General features: G+C 40.6%; 1 protein-coding gene across 2 annotated transcripts in view; it reads left to right on the top strand.

Annotated features, from left to right (window-relative positions):
- MED21 (mediator complex subunit 21) overlaps positions 1 to 15,413 on the top strand; it is a 46,195-nt gene extending 30,782 nt beyond the window's left edge. For both annotated transcript variants that reach the window (XR_015164156.1, XM_086401639.1), the window contains one exon: positions 11,362 to 15,413. The gene's annotated coding sequence lies outside the window, so the exon portion shown is untranslated. The remainder of the gene's footprint in view (positions 1 to 11,361) is intronic.
- Positions 15,414 to 15,824: the final 411 nt, after the last annotated feature.

The following is a 15,824-nucleotide window of genomic DNA, read 5'->3' as shown; positions in this document are numbered from 1 at the left end:
GCACACAGGTGCCATGTACACTAGTCCACACACTGCTGACTGAAACCTCAGCAATCAAATCTTCCTTCCATTCTCCAACTGGTTGTAAAAAGCATTTTTATCGTAACATTCCAGGCAAACTTACATGGCATAAGCATGCAATTTTTTGCAATCATATAGGTGTATAACCCTCCCTTTGTTTGAATTCAGTTCCTCATTCTAACACTTTTTCTCAGGGTGGGTACTGTTTCTGGTCACAGTGTAGATTCAGTTCCTTGCCTTCTTTTAAACTGGACTTCCGGCTGTGCATCCACAGCGCACTTTCTTATTGTTCTCCAGGTGTCTTTACACTGGAATTGTGTAGTGAGCTACTTTGTTCTTGTCCTCTCTCTCTATGTCTGTCTTTTTAAATTTATTTTTTAAACTGCGCTGTGTGGCATGTGGGATCTTAGTTCTCCATTTAGGGGCTGAACCTGCACCCCTTGCTTTAGAAGTATGGAGTCTTAACCACTGGATTGCCAGGGAAGTTCCTTGTTTTGATTTGTTTTTTAGCCAGCTTTATCTTGTTCTACAAATGGTTTGACATTTTTAACGAACAATTTAAATGAAGGCTTAGAAGAAATTATTTTCAAGTATGTTGAGGACACAAAAGTAGGAGGTTTAGCTCAAATGACAGATTATAAAATCAGGATTGCTAGTGATTTCTATAGATGGAAATGCTGAGTTAATAGCACACAGATACAATCTATGAGATAAAGGAAAAATCCAATAGAATTTAAAATAAGGATAAGAGATAATTAAAGTAAAATAATTGAACCTGGTGGCAATATTGCTTATGTGGAAACATTAAGGAATCGTGCCATTTTGCAAGAAGCAGACAGCAGTGACTCAATAAATGTTTATATAATTTACTATTTGACAGAAGATCATGGAAATGGATCATTGATTATAGCTGAGGGGAAATATTTTTTTGTTTGTTTGTTTCTTACTTAATTACCCCATGAAAATTCTGAAGAGATATAATGAATTATATGTATGTAGGTATACAACAAAATATTAATGGTGATTATCTCTGACTCAGGGCTGGTAAACTTTCATTTTATTTTACTACTAAAATAGTAATATTTTCCTTATTATATATACATGTATTTATTTTGAAATAAGAATAAACTTTAAAAAAACAAATAAGAACAGCCCAATGAAAAGTGACCAAATATATTTGGAGTTTTAGGAAAATTTTGATAGAAGAAATTCCCCCCCACCCACCTCCAACCCCCCCACCCCACCTTGGCCACGCAGCATGCAGGATCTTAGTTCCCTGATCAGAGATCGAATCTGTGACCCATGGAGTGGAAGCTTGGAGTTTTAATCACTGGACAGTCAGGGAAGTCCAAGCAATGTTTTCTTTACAGTGATTCAAAATAAATAATAAAGCAACAATTGGAAATAAAAGTTATCTAATGTGGCTCCATTCAATAAAACCTAAGTGAAAAGTAATTTTATCTAGAGTTACAGATTTCCAAAGGGAGCAAAAGGGAGTATATTTTGAATATATAAAAGCAATATCTGTGGAATAGTTTTGCAAATAAGAACCCATGTCTTTCTTTATACTATAAGATCTGGAATAGAAATACTCATTGAACCTTTCAGTAGTTAGAGAAATTATATTTTAAGAGAAGAGTCTTTGACTTAATTTTTTTTAAACCTCTTTGTAGTTTTCTGGATGTTTTCTACTGATTCTTGGTTAGTAGATTTTCTAAGTAAGAAAATCTTTTAAACTTTTTTAAACTTTTTATTCAGTACTTCTAAATAAGAAAAAAATATTCCTTTCCCACTGTCTTATAGCCCTGGGGGAAAAAATACTATAAGATTTCTACTGTGGGTGAAGAAAGTTTTTATTCACTCTGAAAAACTGGGTCATCTTTTCAGAACTTTTTCTTTCAGAGAAAAGTCAGAGAACAAATTCAAGGGAAACAAAGGTAGCAGGTTTTCAACAATCCAGTGGGGAATTCCTCTTAGAGACAAAAATGAGTAAACTAGCTAGAGAGGAGGGTTGCATGGAGTTAGCAAGGTTGAAATAAATATTGGGGGGAAAAAGTATGTAAATTACTGTAATTGTTGATTTAATAAGTGACAGAAATTGGTTTCTCAGTTTTGTACGAGAACAAAAATCAACTGACTTCTGTCAAATTTAAATGTATTGATTTATTAGTTCCCCAATGTATTGATTCATTGTGGCTCTTAGGTTTATGGTTTTTAGTATGATATAGAAAGATAATCCCCAATGTAATTTAAAAAGAAAAAAAAAAAGGAAAAAGAGCAGTTGGCAATTTTGCAAGGAATTTACTTAATCTGTTGAACACTTTAAAGGGTGATTAAAGGAAGAACCACAAGGGTCACAGATGAGCCTGGAAAAATATTACAACTGAGCTTGAGGAGAAACAAAGTCACACTTGAAGAAAGGCAAAACCAGAAGTGACACGTGTAATCTCCTAAATGCTAAGATGGCAACCTTTACACATTTTAAAAATTGAAGTATAGTTGATTTGAGCTTCCTTGGTCACTCAGTGGTAAAGAAACTGCCTGCCACTGCCAAAGATGCAGAAGATGAGAGTTAGATCCCTGGGTCAGGAAGATTCCCTGCAGGAGGAAATGGCAACCCACTCCAGTATTCTTGCCCAGGAAATCCCATGGACATAGGAACCTTGTGGCCTACAGTCCATGGGGATGCAAAGGGTCAGACATGACTGTTCATGGATGCATGTACACACACATATACAGTTGATTTACAATGCCATGTTACTTTTTGATTTTTTTTTTTACAACAAAGTGATTTAGTTATACATACATATGTGCACATTCTTTTTTTTTTTTTTGAATATTCTTTTCCATTATGGTTTATTACGGGATGTTGAAGATAATTCCCTGTGTTATACAGTAGGACCTTGTTGTTTATCCATTCTCTGTATATTAATAATAGCTTACATTTGTTAATCTCAACCTCCCACTCCATTCCTCCCCCAAACCCCTCCCGCTTGGCAAGCACCGGTCTGTTCTTTATGTCCATGATTCTGTTTCTCAGATAGGTTCATTTGTGTTATATTTTAGATTCCACATATACATGATATCATACTGTACTTGGCTTTCTTTTTCTGACTTCACTTAGTATGACAATCTCAAGTTGTATTATTTCACTATTTTTTTACGGCTAAGTTGTATTCCACTATGGGGCTTCCCAGGTGGGTAAAGAACCCACCTGCCAATGTACGTAGACATAATAGACACAGGTTCAATCCCTGGATCAGGCAGATTTCCTGGAGGAGGGCACAGCAACCCACTCCAGTATTCTTGCCTAGAGAATGCCATGGACAGAGGAGCCTGGCAGGCTGCAGTCCACAGAGTTGCACAGAGTTGGACACAACTGAAGCGACCTAGCACACACGCATGCAGTGTTCCACTGTATATATGTGCTACATCTTTATCCATTCATCTGCTGACAGACATTTAGCTTGTTTCTGTATCTTGGCTATTGTGAATAGTGCTAGGACAGTTGGACTGCTGCTGTCCAACTTTCCCAAAACCACTTGCTGAGGAGACTAGCAATGAACATAGGGATGTGTGTATCTATTTGAGTTATAGTTTTGTCTGGTTATATGCCCAGGAGTGGGATTGCTGGATCATATGGTAATTTTATTTTCAGTTTTCTGAGGTACCTCCATACTATTTTCCATTGCAGCTGAACCAACTTATGTTCCCACCAATAGGGTAGGAAGTTTCCCTTTTTTCCACACCCTCTCCAGCATTTGTTATTTGTAGACTTTTAAATCATGGCCATTCTGACCAGTGTGAGGTGATACCTCAGTGCAGTTTTGATATGCATTTCTCTAATAATTAGCAATGTTAAGCAACTTTATGGGAAATAGATGGGGAAACAGTGGAAACAGTGTCAGACTTTATTTTTCTGGGCTCCAAAATCACTGCAGATGGTGATTGCAGCCGTGAAATTAAAAGACGCTTACTCCTTGGAAAGAAAGTTATGACCAACCTAGATAGCATATTCAAAAGCAGAGACATTCCTTTGCCAACAAAGGTCTGTCTAGTCAAGGCTATGGTTTTTCCTGTGGTCATGTATGGATGTGAGAGTTGGACTGTGAAGAAGGCTGAGCACCGAAGAATTGATGCCTTTGATCTGTGGTGTTGGAGAAGACTCTTGAGAGTCCCTTGGACTGCAAGGAGATCCAACCAGTCCATTCTGAAGGAGATCAGCCCTGGAGTTTCTTTGGAAGGAATGATGCTGAAGCTGAAACTCCAGTACTTTGGCCACCTCATGCGAAGAGTTGACTCATTGGAAAAGACTCTGATGCTGGGAGGGATTGGGAGCAGGAGGAGAAGGGGACGACAGAGGATGAGATGGCTGGATGGCATCACTGACTCGATGGACGTGAGTCTGAGTGAACTCCGGGAGTTGGTGATGGACAGGGAGGCCTGGCGTGCTGCGATTCATGGGGTCGCAAAGAGTCAGACACGACTGAGCGACTGATCTGATCTGATCTGAAGCAACTTTTCATGTGTCTGTTGGCCATCTGTATTTCTTCTTTGGAGAAGTGTCTATTTAGGCCCTCTGCTCACTTTGTGACTGGGTTTTTTTTGTTGTTTTTGAGTTGCATGAGCTGTTTGTATATTCTGGAAATTAAGCCCTTGTTGTTTGCATCACTTGCAAATATTTTCTCCCATTATGTAGGTAATCTTTTTGTTTTGTTTATAGTTTCCTTTGTGGTGCAAAAACTTGTAAGTGTGATTATATCTCATTTGTTTATTATTGTTTTATTTCTATTGCCTTGGGAGACTAACCCTAAGAAAACACTAGTACAATTTATATCAGGGAATGTTTTGCCTATGATTTCTTCAAGGAGTTTTATGATGTCATGTATTATGTTTAGGTCATTAAGCCATTTTAATTTTTGTGTATGATGTGAAAGTGTGTTCTAACTTCATTGGTTTACCTGCTGCTGTCCAACTTTCCCAAAACCACTTGCTGAGGAGACTGTCTTTTCTCCATTGTGTATTCTTGCCTCCTTTGTCGAAGATTAATTGGCTGTAGGTGTGCGGGCTTATTTCTGGGCTCTCTATTCTGTTCCATAAGATGCTATATTTAATTTTTCTCTCTGATTTTTGGAAAATGTATTCAATTAAGTAGTCATCTATCTTGTCTCATAATTAGTACCTTAAAACTTTTTATTTCTGCTGTTTTATAAATTGAAGTAATTAAAATTATTTTATTCACAGAAAATCTGTTTCAGTTCTCAAATTTAGTGTAGTAAGTTGTTTTAAAGGTTTGATTATACAAAATAAACCAACATTAAACATTAATTATCCACAACTAATATAGGTATTCATGGGCTTGCTTGGTGGTTCAGATGGTGGAGAATTGCCTGTAATGTGGGAAACCTGGGTTCAATCCATGGGTTGGGAAGATCCCCTGGAGGAGGGCATGGCAACCCACTCCAGTACTCTTGCCTGGAGAATCCTCATGGACAGAGGAGCCTGGTGAGCTACAGTCCATGGGGTGGCACAGAATCGGACATGACTGAGTGACTAAGCACATGTACAATGTAAAAAGAAAGTGAGAACAAATGACTAAAATATCCAAGTTAATAAGTGCAAGATTGTTTACCTTTTAGTGTCTTAAGTCGTTTAAAGGCAATGGGATTTAAGAAATCTTACTAAATTTGAGGTTTATGGAAGTTGTGATTATATCTAATTCGAGGAATTCAATGCATTTCGCCATTTTCTTTAGAGATTCCCATGGAGAGAAAATAAATTTCCACAATTAAGCTATATTCTTATGATTAGTTTTTTTGGAGAAGGGAATGGCAACCCACTGCAGTATTCTTGTCTGGAGAATTCCATGGGCAGAGGAGCCTGGTGGGCTACAATCTATGGGGTTGAAAAGAGTCAGACATGGCTGAGCAACTCACACACACACATTTTATTCAAAAGTAATTAATAGCCTTGAAGACAATTTAGAAGATCCAGACTTTGAAAAAAAAGAAAATAGAAGCCATTCATCATTTCATCACTTAAAAATAACTACTATGAACATTTTGGTGTCTATCTGTTCAGGCTTTTTTTAACCTTGTTATTTGGTACATATTGTTTCAATAAAAAATTAGAATCAGGACTTCCTGGTGGTACAGTGAATAAGAATCAGCCTGCCAATGCAGGGGACAGAAGTTCAGTCTCTGGTCTGGGAAAATTCCACATGCCATGGGACAATTAAGCCTGTGTGCCACAACTACTGAAGCCCACCCACCCTAGAGCCTATGCTCTGCAATAAGAGAAGCCACTGAGAGTAGAAACCCACATGGACAATGAAGAGTACACCCTGCTCACAGCAACGAAGACCCAGTGCAACCAAAAGTAAAAAGATAATATATAAATAAATAATGAAAAAAACAGAATCATATACATACTATTTTCATGTAACCTGCTTTTTTTCACTTAAATATATTGAAAATAAATTTGTACTTCATTTTACAAATTATATATTATATATATACAAATTATATATTATCTTGATATCTTCATTTATTGTTAAACATCTAGTTTGTTTATAACCAGTGATAAAGATACTTATTCAATATGTTTATAATATAATAGACATTAAAGGGAGAAGGCAATGGCACCCCACTCCAGTACTGTTGCCCGGAAAATCCCATGGATGGAGGAGCCTGGTAGGCTGCAGTCCATGGGGTCGCTAAGAGTCAGACACGACTGAGTGACTTCATTTTCACTTTCCACTTTCATGCATTGGAGAAGGAAATGGCAACCCACTCCAGTGTTTTTGCCTGGAGAATCCATGGATGGAGAAGCCTGGTAGGCTGCAGTCCATGGGGTTGCACAAAGTCGGACATGACTGAAGTGACTTAGCAGACATTAAAAATTACTAACAATTTCTTCCAGTGGATTTATGGGGTAAAAATACTGTTTTTATGTTGTGGATAATTAATATTTAATGTTGGTTTATCTTGTATAATCAAAAGATTTTAGAGAGAAAAAGTCAGGATTAGACGTTGTTAGATAAAATTCTTTTTAACAACATTCTTACAGTTCTTACTCCCTACTATTATGAATTTTAAGTAGATAAAATCATTGACTCCTCCTAATAATGCTTTGAGGTACGTAATATAGCTATCCCCATTTTATAAATGGGAAAACGAGGCACAGAGAACTTAGTCAACTTGCCCAATATTACACAGGTAGTAAGTGGTAGAGCTAGTCTAGCGTTAGGATTCATGCTCTTAGCCATTCCCTTACAAGGATTAGCCCTGCTGTCATTTTCCTGGGCTATCTGAGAAATGAGACTTGAGGTGTTAATTGAACAGCTTAGGGTATCCGAGAAAGAGAATTTGGTGAGCATTGAGAAGATTCTGGGAATGGAGTGAGTCTTAGCCAATCTTTTTGAAAAGAAAGGAATCTAGAACTTCTTAGATCAGGAATAGAATGCCAGGCATCAATTATTCTGCTAAGACCCAAAATGGCAAACCTTACCTACAGAAATCTGTATCGTCCTCTCTTCACATTTTTGTGATTTTAAAAATGTGGCTTTCTAAAACACAATTATTATGCAGAATGTAATTTTTTTCCTCCTTCCTGTTACCATTTTTCTGCGAAGTAAGTAGAGTTAATAAAATTTACTTAAGGAGAAAAGATTTTTAAACTGCATTTGCAGATATGGGCTCTCTTAAAATTTCCCAATATGTTGCTATCTTGTGTTTAATATAATTAATTCTAGGAAATTCTGTTCTCATAGAGAAATGACAACATAATACTGCTTGTTCACCATCCAAGTTAGTGAATATAAAGATTAATTTGAAAGAAGACTATTCTAAAAGCAACCTTTAAACAGGCAACTAAAGCAAGCAAAAAACAGGGCTTACTGTGACAGTAAAACATCTTGGGAGCGACTAAAGAAATGCTCCGAGAACAGAACTCTTCAGAAGTCTCTGGGACAGTGTGGAAGGCAAATTTAGCAAGAGAGATTAACTGTTCTGAGGAAGAACAAAGGCCCTTCTGATCCTCAATGAGGTTGCCCTTCTGATCCTCAATGAGGTTGCCCTTCTATGGGGAAGTTTGTGAAGCTCCTTCTTGCTTTTTCTGTCACAGGGCCTGGAGGCCTCAGAGATGTTTAAAACTGTTGGTGCAACATGTAAAATTTAATTCTGACAAGTGTATCAGCCCAGTCAGTGGTGAGGTAGGAGGAACAGAGGAATTCAACCAGGCAATGGAACAGAAGAGAGGGAGCACACACAGAATAAATGACTAGTAAGAGTAAGGCTTATCACAATTTATCACATTGCATCTCATCGCATCATATTGTATTTTAGAGCTAGTTCAGACCACGTACACTAAATCAGAGGTAACTAGAGGAAAATTAAATTTGCTGAACTGAAAACATTCTTTTGCTGGACTCCAAAGTGTGTTAGTTGCTCAGTCATGTCTGACTCTTTGCAACTCCATGGACTATAGCCCACCAGACTCCTCTGCCCATGGGATTCTCCAGGCAAGAATACTGGAATGGATAGCTATTCCCTTCTCCAGAGGATCTTCCTGACCCAGGCTTTGAACCTGGGTCTCCTGCATTGCAGGCAGATTCTTTACCATCTAAGCCACCAGGGAAGTTTGATTCTCCACTGCACAATTGCAAAGGAGAAGAGTCTAGATAGGACCAGAGAAGATTCTATCGGAAACTTATCTCTCAACTCATCAACCAATCACACAGTTCAGTAATTAAAGCTTAATGGAAGTAATCAGACTCTTTCTACATAGTCTAAAAGTGACAACAAAGGTCAGCTGGATAACTCTAAATGAATCAAACTTAAACTTGATCAGTTCAGTTCAGTTCATTCGCTCAGTTGTGTCTGATTCTTTGTGACCCCATGGACTTCTACATGCCAGGCTTCTCTGTCCATCACCAACTCCAGGAGCTTGCTCAAACTATGTCCGTCAAGTCGCTGATACCATCCCACCGTCTCATCCTCTGTCATCCCCTTCTCCTCCTGCCTTCAATCTTTCCCAGCATCAGGGTCTTTTCCAATGAGTCAGTTCTTCAGTCTTCTCCAACACCACAGTTCAAAAGCATCAATTCTTTGGCGATCAGCTTTCTTTATGGTCCAACTCTCACATCCATACATGACTACTGGAAAAACCATGGCTTTGACTAGATGGATCTTTGTCAGCAAAGTAATGTCTCTGCTTTTAATATGCTGTCTAGGTTTGTCATAGCTTTTCTTCCAAGGAGCAAGCATCTTTTAATTTCATGGTGTCTTTAAAAACTTGATCAGTGTAACATAAATGGGCCAAGAGATATAGTTTGATTACATAGTAAACAAGATAAAGAGCTGAACTTGGAGATTCTGTGGGACTGTTTTTGCTTGGTTGCCTTATTGAAGATTCTCTCTCTAAATTCTAGACAGTTAAAGCAAGTTAGTCTGAACATTGACCTAGATTTATTCTAGAAGTGGCCTCAAAACTACAGAAAACTCTGAGAACTGGCAAGCTGAAATCAAGATATGGAAAGATACTCAAGAAGAGGTCCAAGCAAATATTTTCAAAGATGCTGTTACTTTTTTTTTTTTTTCAAAAAGTAAAATTATCCTTTCCTCTCAATTACCCAATCATTCAACTAGTATTTATTGTGTTACTAAGTCCCAGGAGCATCCAGGAGTGAGTGAGGCAGATCCCCACCTCATGGTCTTTAGAGTCCAGTGGGGAAGCTGATTCTGTCAGAGACATGCCATTCCTCTGTGACCATTTTTGTCATGTGGGGCTTCAGTGCTGACTTCTACTTTTAACTAGCATGCATGCATGCATGCTAAGTTGCTTCAGTCATGTCTGACTCTTTGTGACCCTATGGACTGTAGCCCCCCAGGCTCTTCTGTCCATGGGATTCTCCAGGCAAGAATACTGGAGTAGGTTGCCATTTCCTCCTCCAGGGGATCTTCCCAACCCAAGGATCAAACCTGCATCTCCTGGGTCTCCTGCTTCAGCAGGCAGATTCTTTACCACTGCTGCTGCTAAGTCACTTCAGTTGTGTCCGACTCTGTGCGACCCCATAGACGGCAGCCCATCAGGCTCCCCCATCCCTGGGATTCTCCAGGCAAGAACACTGGAGTGGGTTGCCATTTCCTTCTCCAATGCATGAAAGTGAAAAGTGAAAGTGAAGTCGCTCAGTTGTGTCCGACTCTTGGCAACCTCATGGACTGCAGCCTACCAGGCTCCTCTGTCCATGGGATTTTCCAGGCAAGAGTACTGGAGTGGGGTGCCATTGCCTTCTCCATCTTTACCACTAGCACCACCCTTTTAACTTAAGCTTTCAGTAACTGATGGACTTGGAGACACCAGAATACAGCAGCAACTACCACTTATGACCGCTTACTCTTAATAGGTGCCTTACATCTGTGATCTCATTTAAAACTGACAACAGACAGGCCTGAAGTAGCCCATACGGGGCCTTGTGCAAATTAGAAATGGGTACCTCTGCTTGGTAGATGCTGCCCAGGGACTTGAGCCCAACTGGAATGTCAGCCTCTTCTCACCTCCTCTACTCAGTGCATTTGCACAGTTCACAGGCTGCACAATGGTACTTGACAGGCCTCTCAAGAGCCTAGTTAAAGTATCATCCACCTTGGCACATCCATCCTCAGAAGGACACTGAGGTCAGGAGAGATTAAATAGCTTTTCTGGGGGTTGGGGTCATCTTTCACAAAGTTTCTTTGGCTTCTGCACCTGCTCAAGCACAGTCTCCAGGGTACTGCTTCTCACTTACAATACTGCGTTGCTGCTAGGCCTGCCTAACTTGTGACCTGGGGATCCGAGAGCATCCAGCTCATGATGAGCAATTCCGGACACAGAGTCACTTGATGTCCCATGGTAGAGGCTAGACTACATCAGGGCCCAGTAGCCTGCCAGGAGCTGCATTTCTAAAAAATTTTAGGTATAGTTCCTTTACAATGTTGTGTTAGTTTCTGCTCTACAAAGACATGAATCAGCTCGATGTTTACATGTATCTCCTTCTCTTGGAGCTCCTCCCCATCTCCGCCCCATTCCACCTCTCTAGGTCATCACGGAGCACCAACTGAGCTCCCTGTGCTTCTTCCCACTAGCTATCTCTTTTACACATCACAATGTACAGTGCACAAAGTCAGCCCTAACTTCCCAATTCATCCCAACACCCGTCCTCCTCACCATGTCCACACATGCATTGCCTATGTTTGTATTTCTATTTCTGCCCTGCAAATAAGTTCATCTGAACCATTTTTCTAGATCTCACATATAGGCATTAATATATGGTATTTGTTTTTCTCTCCCTATTCTCTGCAGCAAGTGGCATGGCATCTCTTTGAGAACCCTAGAGATCTGCATTGTGATCCTCCTACTGGGACTTGCCCAAGAACTCACATGGCATATTTTCTTCAACTGGTACTCCTGCTACCATGGGATCTGCTGAGGCATATGACCCAAGCTGCAAGGCTGCTTTTACTGAAAACTGGACATGCTACAAACCCCTGTCTTTCTCTGGGCTCCACTCCAAAGCTGGCAGCCTTCCAAGTCACCCTGTAAATGCACTGAAGGAGTGTACCTCAGTGTGGAATAGTCTACAAACAAGTAGTCTGCTAATCTGGCAGGCCTCTGGATCTTTCTAGGGCTGACTTTTCACCCTCTGGATTCGATGTGTCTCATCAAGGCATATCGAATCCAGGGGTACATGGCACTTCTTGTTCATTAACATTTCCTCATAATAGTAGACCAATGTAATTTTGTGAAATGTCCAAATAGCATGGATCCCTATGAGAGAAAATGGGAGAATTAACATAGTCCTGGGGCAGTCTGGAGACTATATTGTTGTTCAGTTGCTCAGTCATATCTGACTCTGGACTGCAGCATGCCAGGCTTCCCTGTCCTTCACTATTCCCAGAGTTTGCTCGAACTTACATTCATTGAGCCAATGATGCTATCCAACCATCTCACCCTCTGTTGCCTGCTTCTCCTCCTGTCCTCAATTTTTCCCAGAGTCAGGGTCTTTTCCAATGAGTCGGCTCTTTGCATCAGGTGGCTAAAGTATTGGAGCTTCAGCTTCAGCATCAGTCCTTCCAATGAACATTCAGGATTGATTTCCTTTAAGATTGACTGGTTTGATCTCCTTGCTGTCCAGTGAACACTCAAGAGTCTTCTCCAACACCACAGTTCAAAAGCATCAATTCTTCGGTGCTCAGCCTTCTTTATGGTCCAACTCTCACATCCATATATGACTACTAGAAAAACCATAGCTTTGACTAGACACACCACATCAGCATTCTTGCCTTGAGAACCCCATGAACAGTATTATTGTCATTTTGTGCCAATTGAAAACTGCTTTCAGTTCCTCTTTTGATTGATATGAAAAATAATATGCTCACCAGATCAACCACACACTACATACTTGAGGTTCTATTAATGTGCTTCAGTAGAGGTCCCATATCCAGCCCAACAGCTGCAACTGGGCTACTCCTTTGTTACATTTACATAATGCATGATCATCCACCATCTGGTTTTCATAGATTCCAGAACAATAATTAAATGGGCACCACCACCTCTGCACCCTTTAAATCTTTATTGTTGTTGTTTATTTGCTAAGTTGTGTCTGACTCTTTGTGACCCTGTGGACTGTAGCTCACCAGGTTCCTCTGTCCATGGGATTCTCCAAGCAAGAATAGTGGAGTGGCTTGCCATACCCTCCTCCAGGGGATCTTCCTGACCCAGGGATTGAACCTGTGTCTGCTGCATTGGCAGATGGATTCTTTACCACTGAGCCAGCAGGGTAGCCTTTCAATCTTTGAGGACGGCCCTGATCTCTGTCATGCTCCTCTGAGATGTAACTTAGTTTCTTATTTACTATCTTGGCTGGATGCAGAAGTTAATAGTTTCAGGAAATCCCACTTGACATTTTATTCTACAATGAAGCTCTACTGTAAAAGAAAACCAAGATAAGACATGGGTCTTATCACAGTCTAACTAAGAAGAGAGTCATGACTGGAAGAGTCAGGAATTTCAATCCCTAAACTTCATAAAGCTATATATGGTGCACCTCTTGTGTCTCAAGGCTCACCTCTCATTTCACTTGTTCACCTCAGTTCCATTCCAACACCTCATGTCAGCTGCCCTTCATAGCTCTAGTTTGCTGCTCAAAGGCTTCTCTGCTCTGCAGTGGGTCATCTTCAGCAAACTTCTTAGCTTTTCTGACAAACGTGCAAACTTGGAAATAGGAAGGACTTAAAACCCTTGACCTATGGAGAAGGAGCTGAGGACCTGTCTTATGTGCCTCAGACAGATGGTGGGGAGGTCCATTCTACTTGGCTCTTTAGAGAGGGTTCTAGAAAGAACACCTCAATTTCCCATAGTGGTGAGCAGTTTTGTAACACGTCACACCCTTGATTTTGAAACAAGAGGGAAGGGGGCAGGGCACAACCTTTAAAAGAAAAACATGGCTTATAGGCCATGACAAAAACTAGTTAGAAATAACTTGAACCTAGATGGAGAAGATTCATCTTCCAGTAAACCTTGAGCCTCACTGTATGCTCATTGTAATACATTCAGTTCAGTTCAGTTCAGTCACTCAGTCGTGTCCGACTCTGCGACCCCATGAATCGCAGCATACCAGGCCTCCCCGTCGATCACCAACTCCTGGAGTTCACTCAAACTCATGTCCATTGAGTCAGTGATGCCATCCAGCCATCTCATCCTCTGTCATCCCCTTCTCCTCCTGCCCCCAATCCCTCCCAGCATCAGAGTCTTTTCCAATAAGTCAACTCTTCACATGAGGTGGCCAAAGTGTTGGAGTTTCAGCTTCAGCATCAGTCTTTCCAAAGAACACCTAGGACCGATCTCCTTTAGAAGGGACTGGTTGGATTTCCTTGCAGTCCAACGGACTCTCAAGAGTCTTCTCCAACACCACAGTTCAAAAGCATCAATTCTGCACTCAGCCTTCTTCACAGTCCAACTCTCACATCCATACATGACCACTAGAAAAACCATAGCCTTGACTAGATGGACCTTTGTTGGAAAAGTAATGTCTCTGCTTTTTAATATGCTATCTAGGTTGGTCATAACTTTCTTTTCCAGGAGTAAGCGTCTTTTAATTTCATGGCAGTCACCATCTGTAGTGATTTTGGAGCCCCCAAATTTAAAGTTTGACACTGTTTCCCCATCTATTTGCCATGAAGTGATGGGACCAGATGCCATGATCTTCATTTTCTGAATGTTGAGCTTTAAGCCAACTTTTTCACTCTTCTCTTTCACTTTCATCAAGAGGCTTTTTAGTTCCTCTTCACTTTCTGCCATAAGGGAGGTGTCATCTGCATATCTGAGGTTATTGATATTTCTCCCGGCAATCATAATTCCAGCTTGTGCTTCTTCCAGCCCAGCGTTTCTCATGATGTACTCTGCATATAAGTTAAATAAACAGGGTGACAATATACAGCCCTAACGTACTCCTTTTCCTATTTGGAACCAGTCTGTTGTTCCATGTCCAGTTCCAACTGTTGATTCCTGACTTGCATATAGGTTTCTCAAGAGGCAGGTCAGGTGGTCTGGTATTCCCATCTCTTTCAGAATTTTCCACAGTTTATTGTGATCCACCCAGTCAAAGGCTTTGGCATAGCCAATAAAGCAGAAATAGATGTTTTTCTGGAACTCTCTTGCTTTTTCCATGATCCAGCAGATGTTGGCAATTTGATCTTTGGTTCCTCTGCCTTTTCTAAAACCAACTTGAACATCTGGAAGTTCATGGTTCACATATTGCTGAAGCCTGGCTTGGAGAATTTTGAGCATGACTTTACTAGCGTGTGAGATGAGTGCAATTGTGTGGTAGTTTGAGCATTCTTTGGCATTGCCTTTCTTTGGGATTGGAATGAAAACTGACCTTTTCCAGTCTTGTGGCCACTGCTGAGTTTTCCAAATTTGCTGGCATATTGAGTGCAGCACTTTTACAGCATCATCTTTCAGGATTTGAAATAGCTCAGTTGGAATTCCATCACCTCCACTAGCTTTGTTCGTAGTGATGCTTCCTAAGGCCCACTTGACTTCACATTCCAGGATGTCTGACTCTAGGTGAGTGATCACACCATCAATATATGCTAAATGACGCACCCACCAGTGCCATGACAGTTCTGAGGCTGACCATAAAAGGCTAAAAAGTGGGCGGCAACCCAGTCCCTGGAAATCACCACCCCTTCCCCCAATATTTGGAATAATCCTGCCACTAATTAACCTATGAAATTACCCAGCCCATAAAAGCTAACTATGTCATATTTCAAAGCTCTCTCACCTTCTGTAATGGCCCACACTCTGTCTGTGGAATGTGCTTCTCTCTAAATAAATCCACTTGTTACCTGTTATTTCATCTCTGTGTTCTTTCACAATGAAGAAAGAACCTTAAATTTACCAGAAATAGTTTCACTTTCACATTCTTACTCCTGTTCCCTGGTATCGTTGACCAAACCAGTCATTGTGGGCAAGCTCTTGTTTCAGGATCTTCTATGTGAGCTCTGCTGCTGCTAAGTCACTTCAGTAGTGTCCGACTCTGTGCGAGCCCACAGACGGCAGCCCACCCCGCACCCCTGTCCCTGGGATTCTCCAGGCAAGAACACTGGAGTGGGCTGCCATTTTCTTCTCCAATGCATGAAAGTGAAAAGTGAAAGTGAAGTCGCTCAGTCTTAGTGACCTCACGGACTGCAGCCTATTGAGAGGCAGTTGCTTCCTACAGATCACAAAGAGGCACAGGGAAGATGATTGCAATATATAGTATA

The sequence above is a fragment of the Bos grunniens genome, chromosome 5 (genome assembly GCF_055505025.1).
Source record: "Bos grunniens cultivar Pamir isolate PY7600 chromosome 5, Bosgru_T2T1.0, whole genome shotgun sequence".
Taxonomy (NCBI): Eukaryota; Metazoa; Chordata; class Mammalia; order Artiodactyla; family Bovidae; genus Bos; species Bos grunniens.
This window is presented reverse-complemented; position numbering and strand designations above follow the sequence as displayed.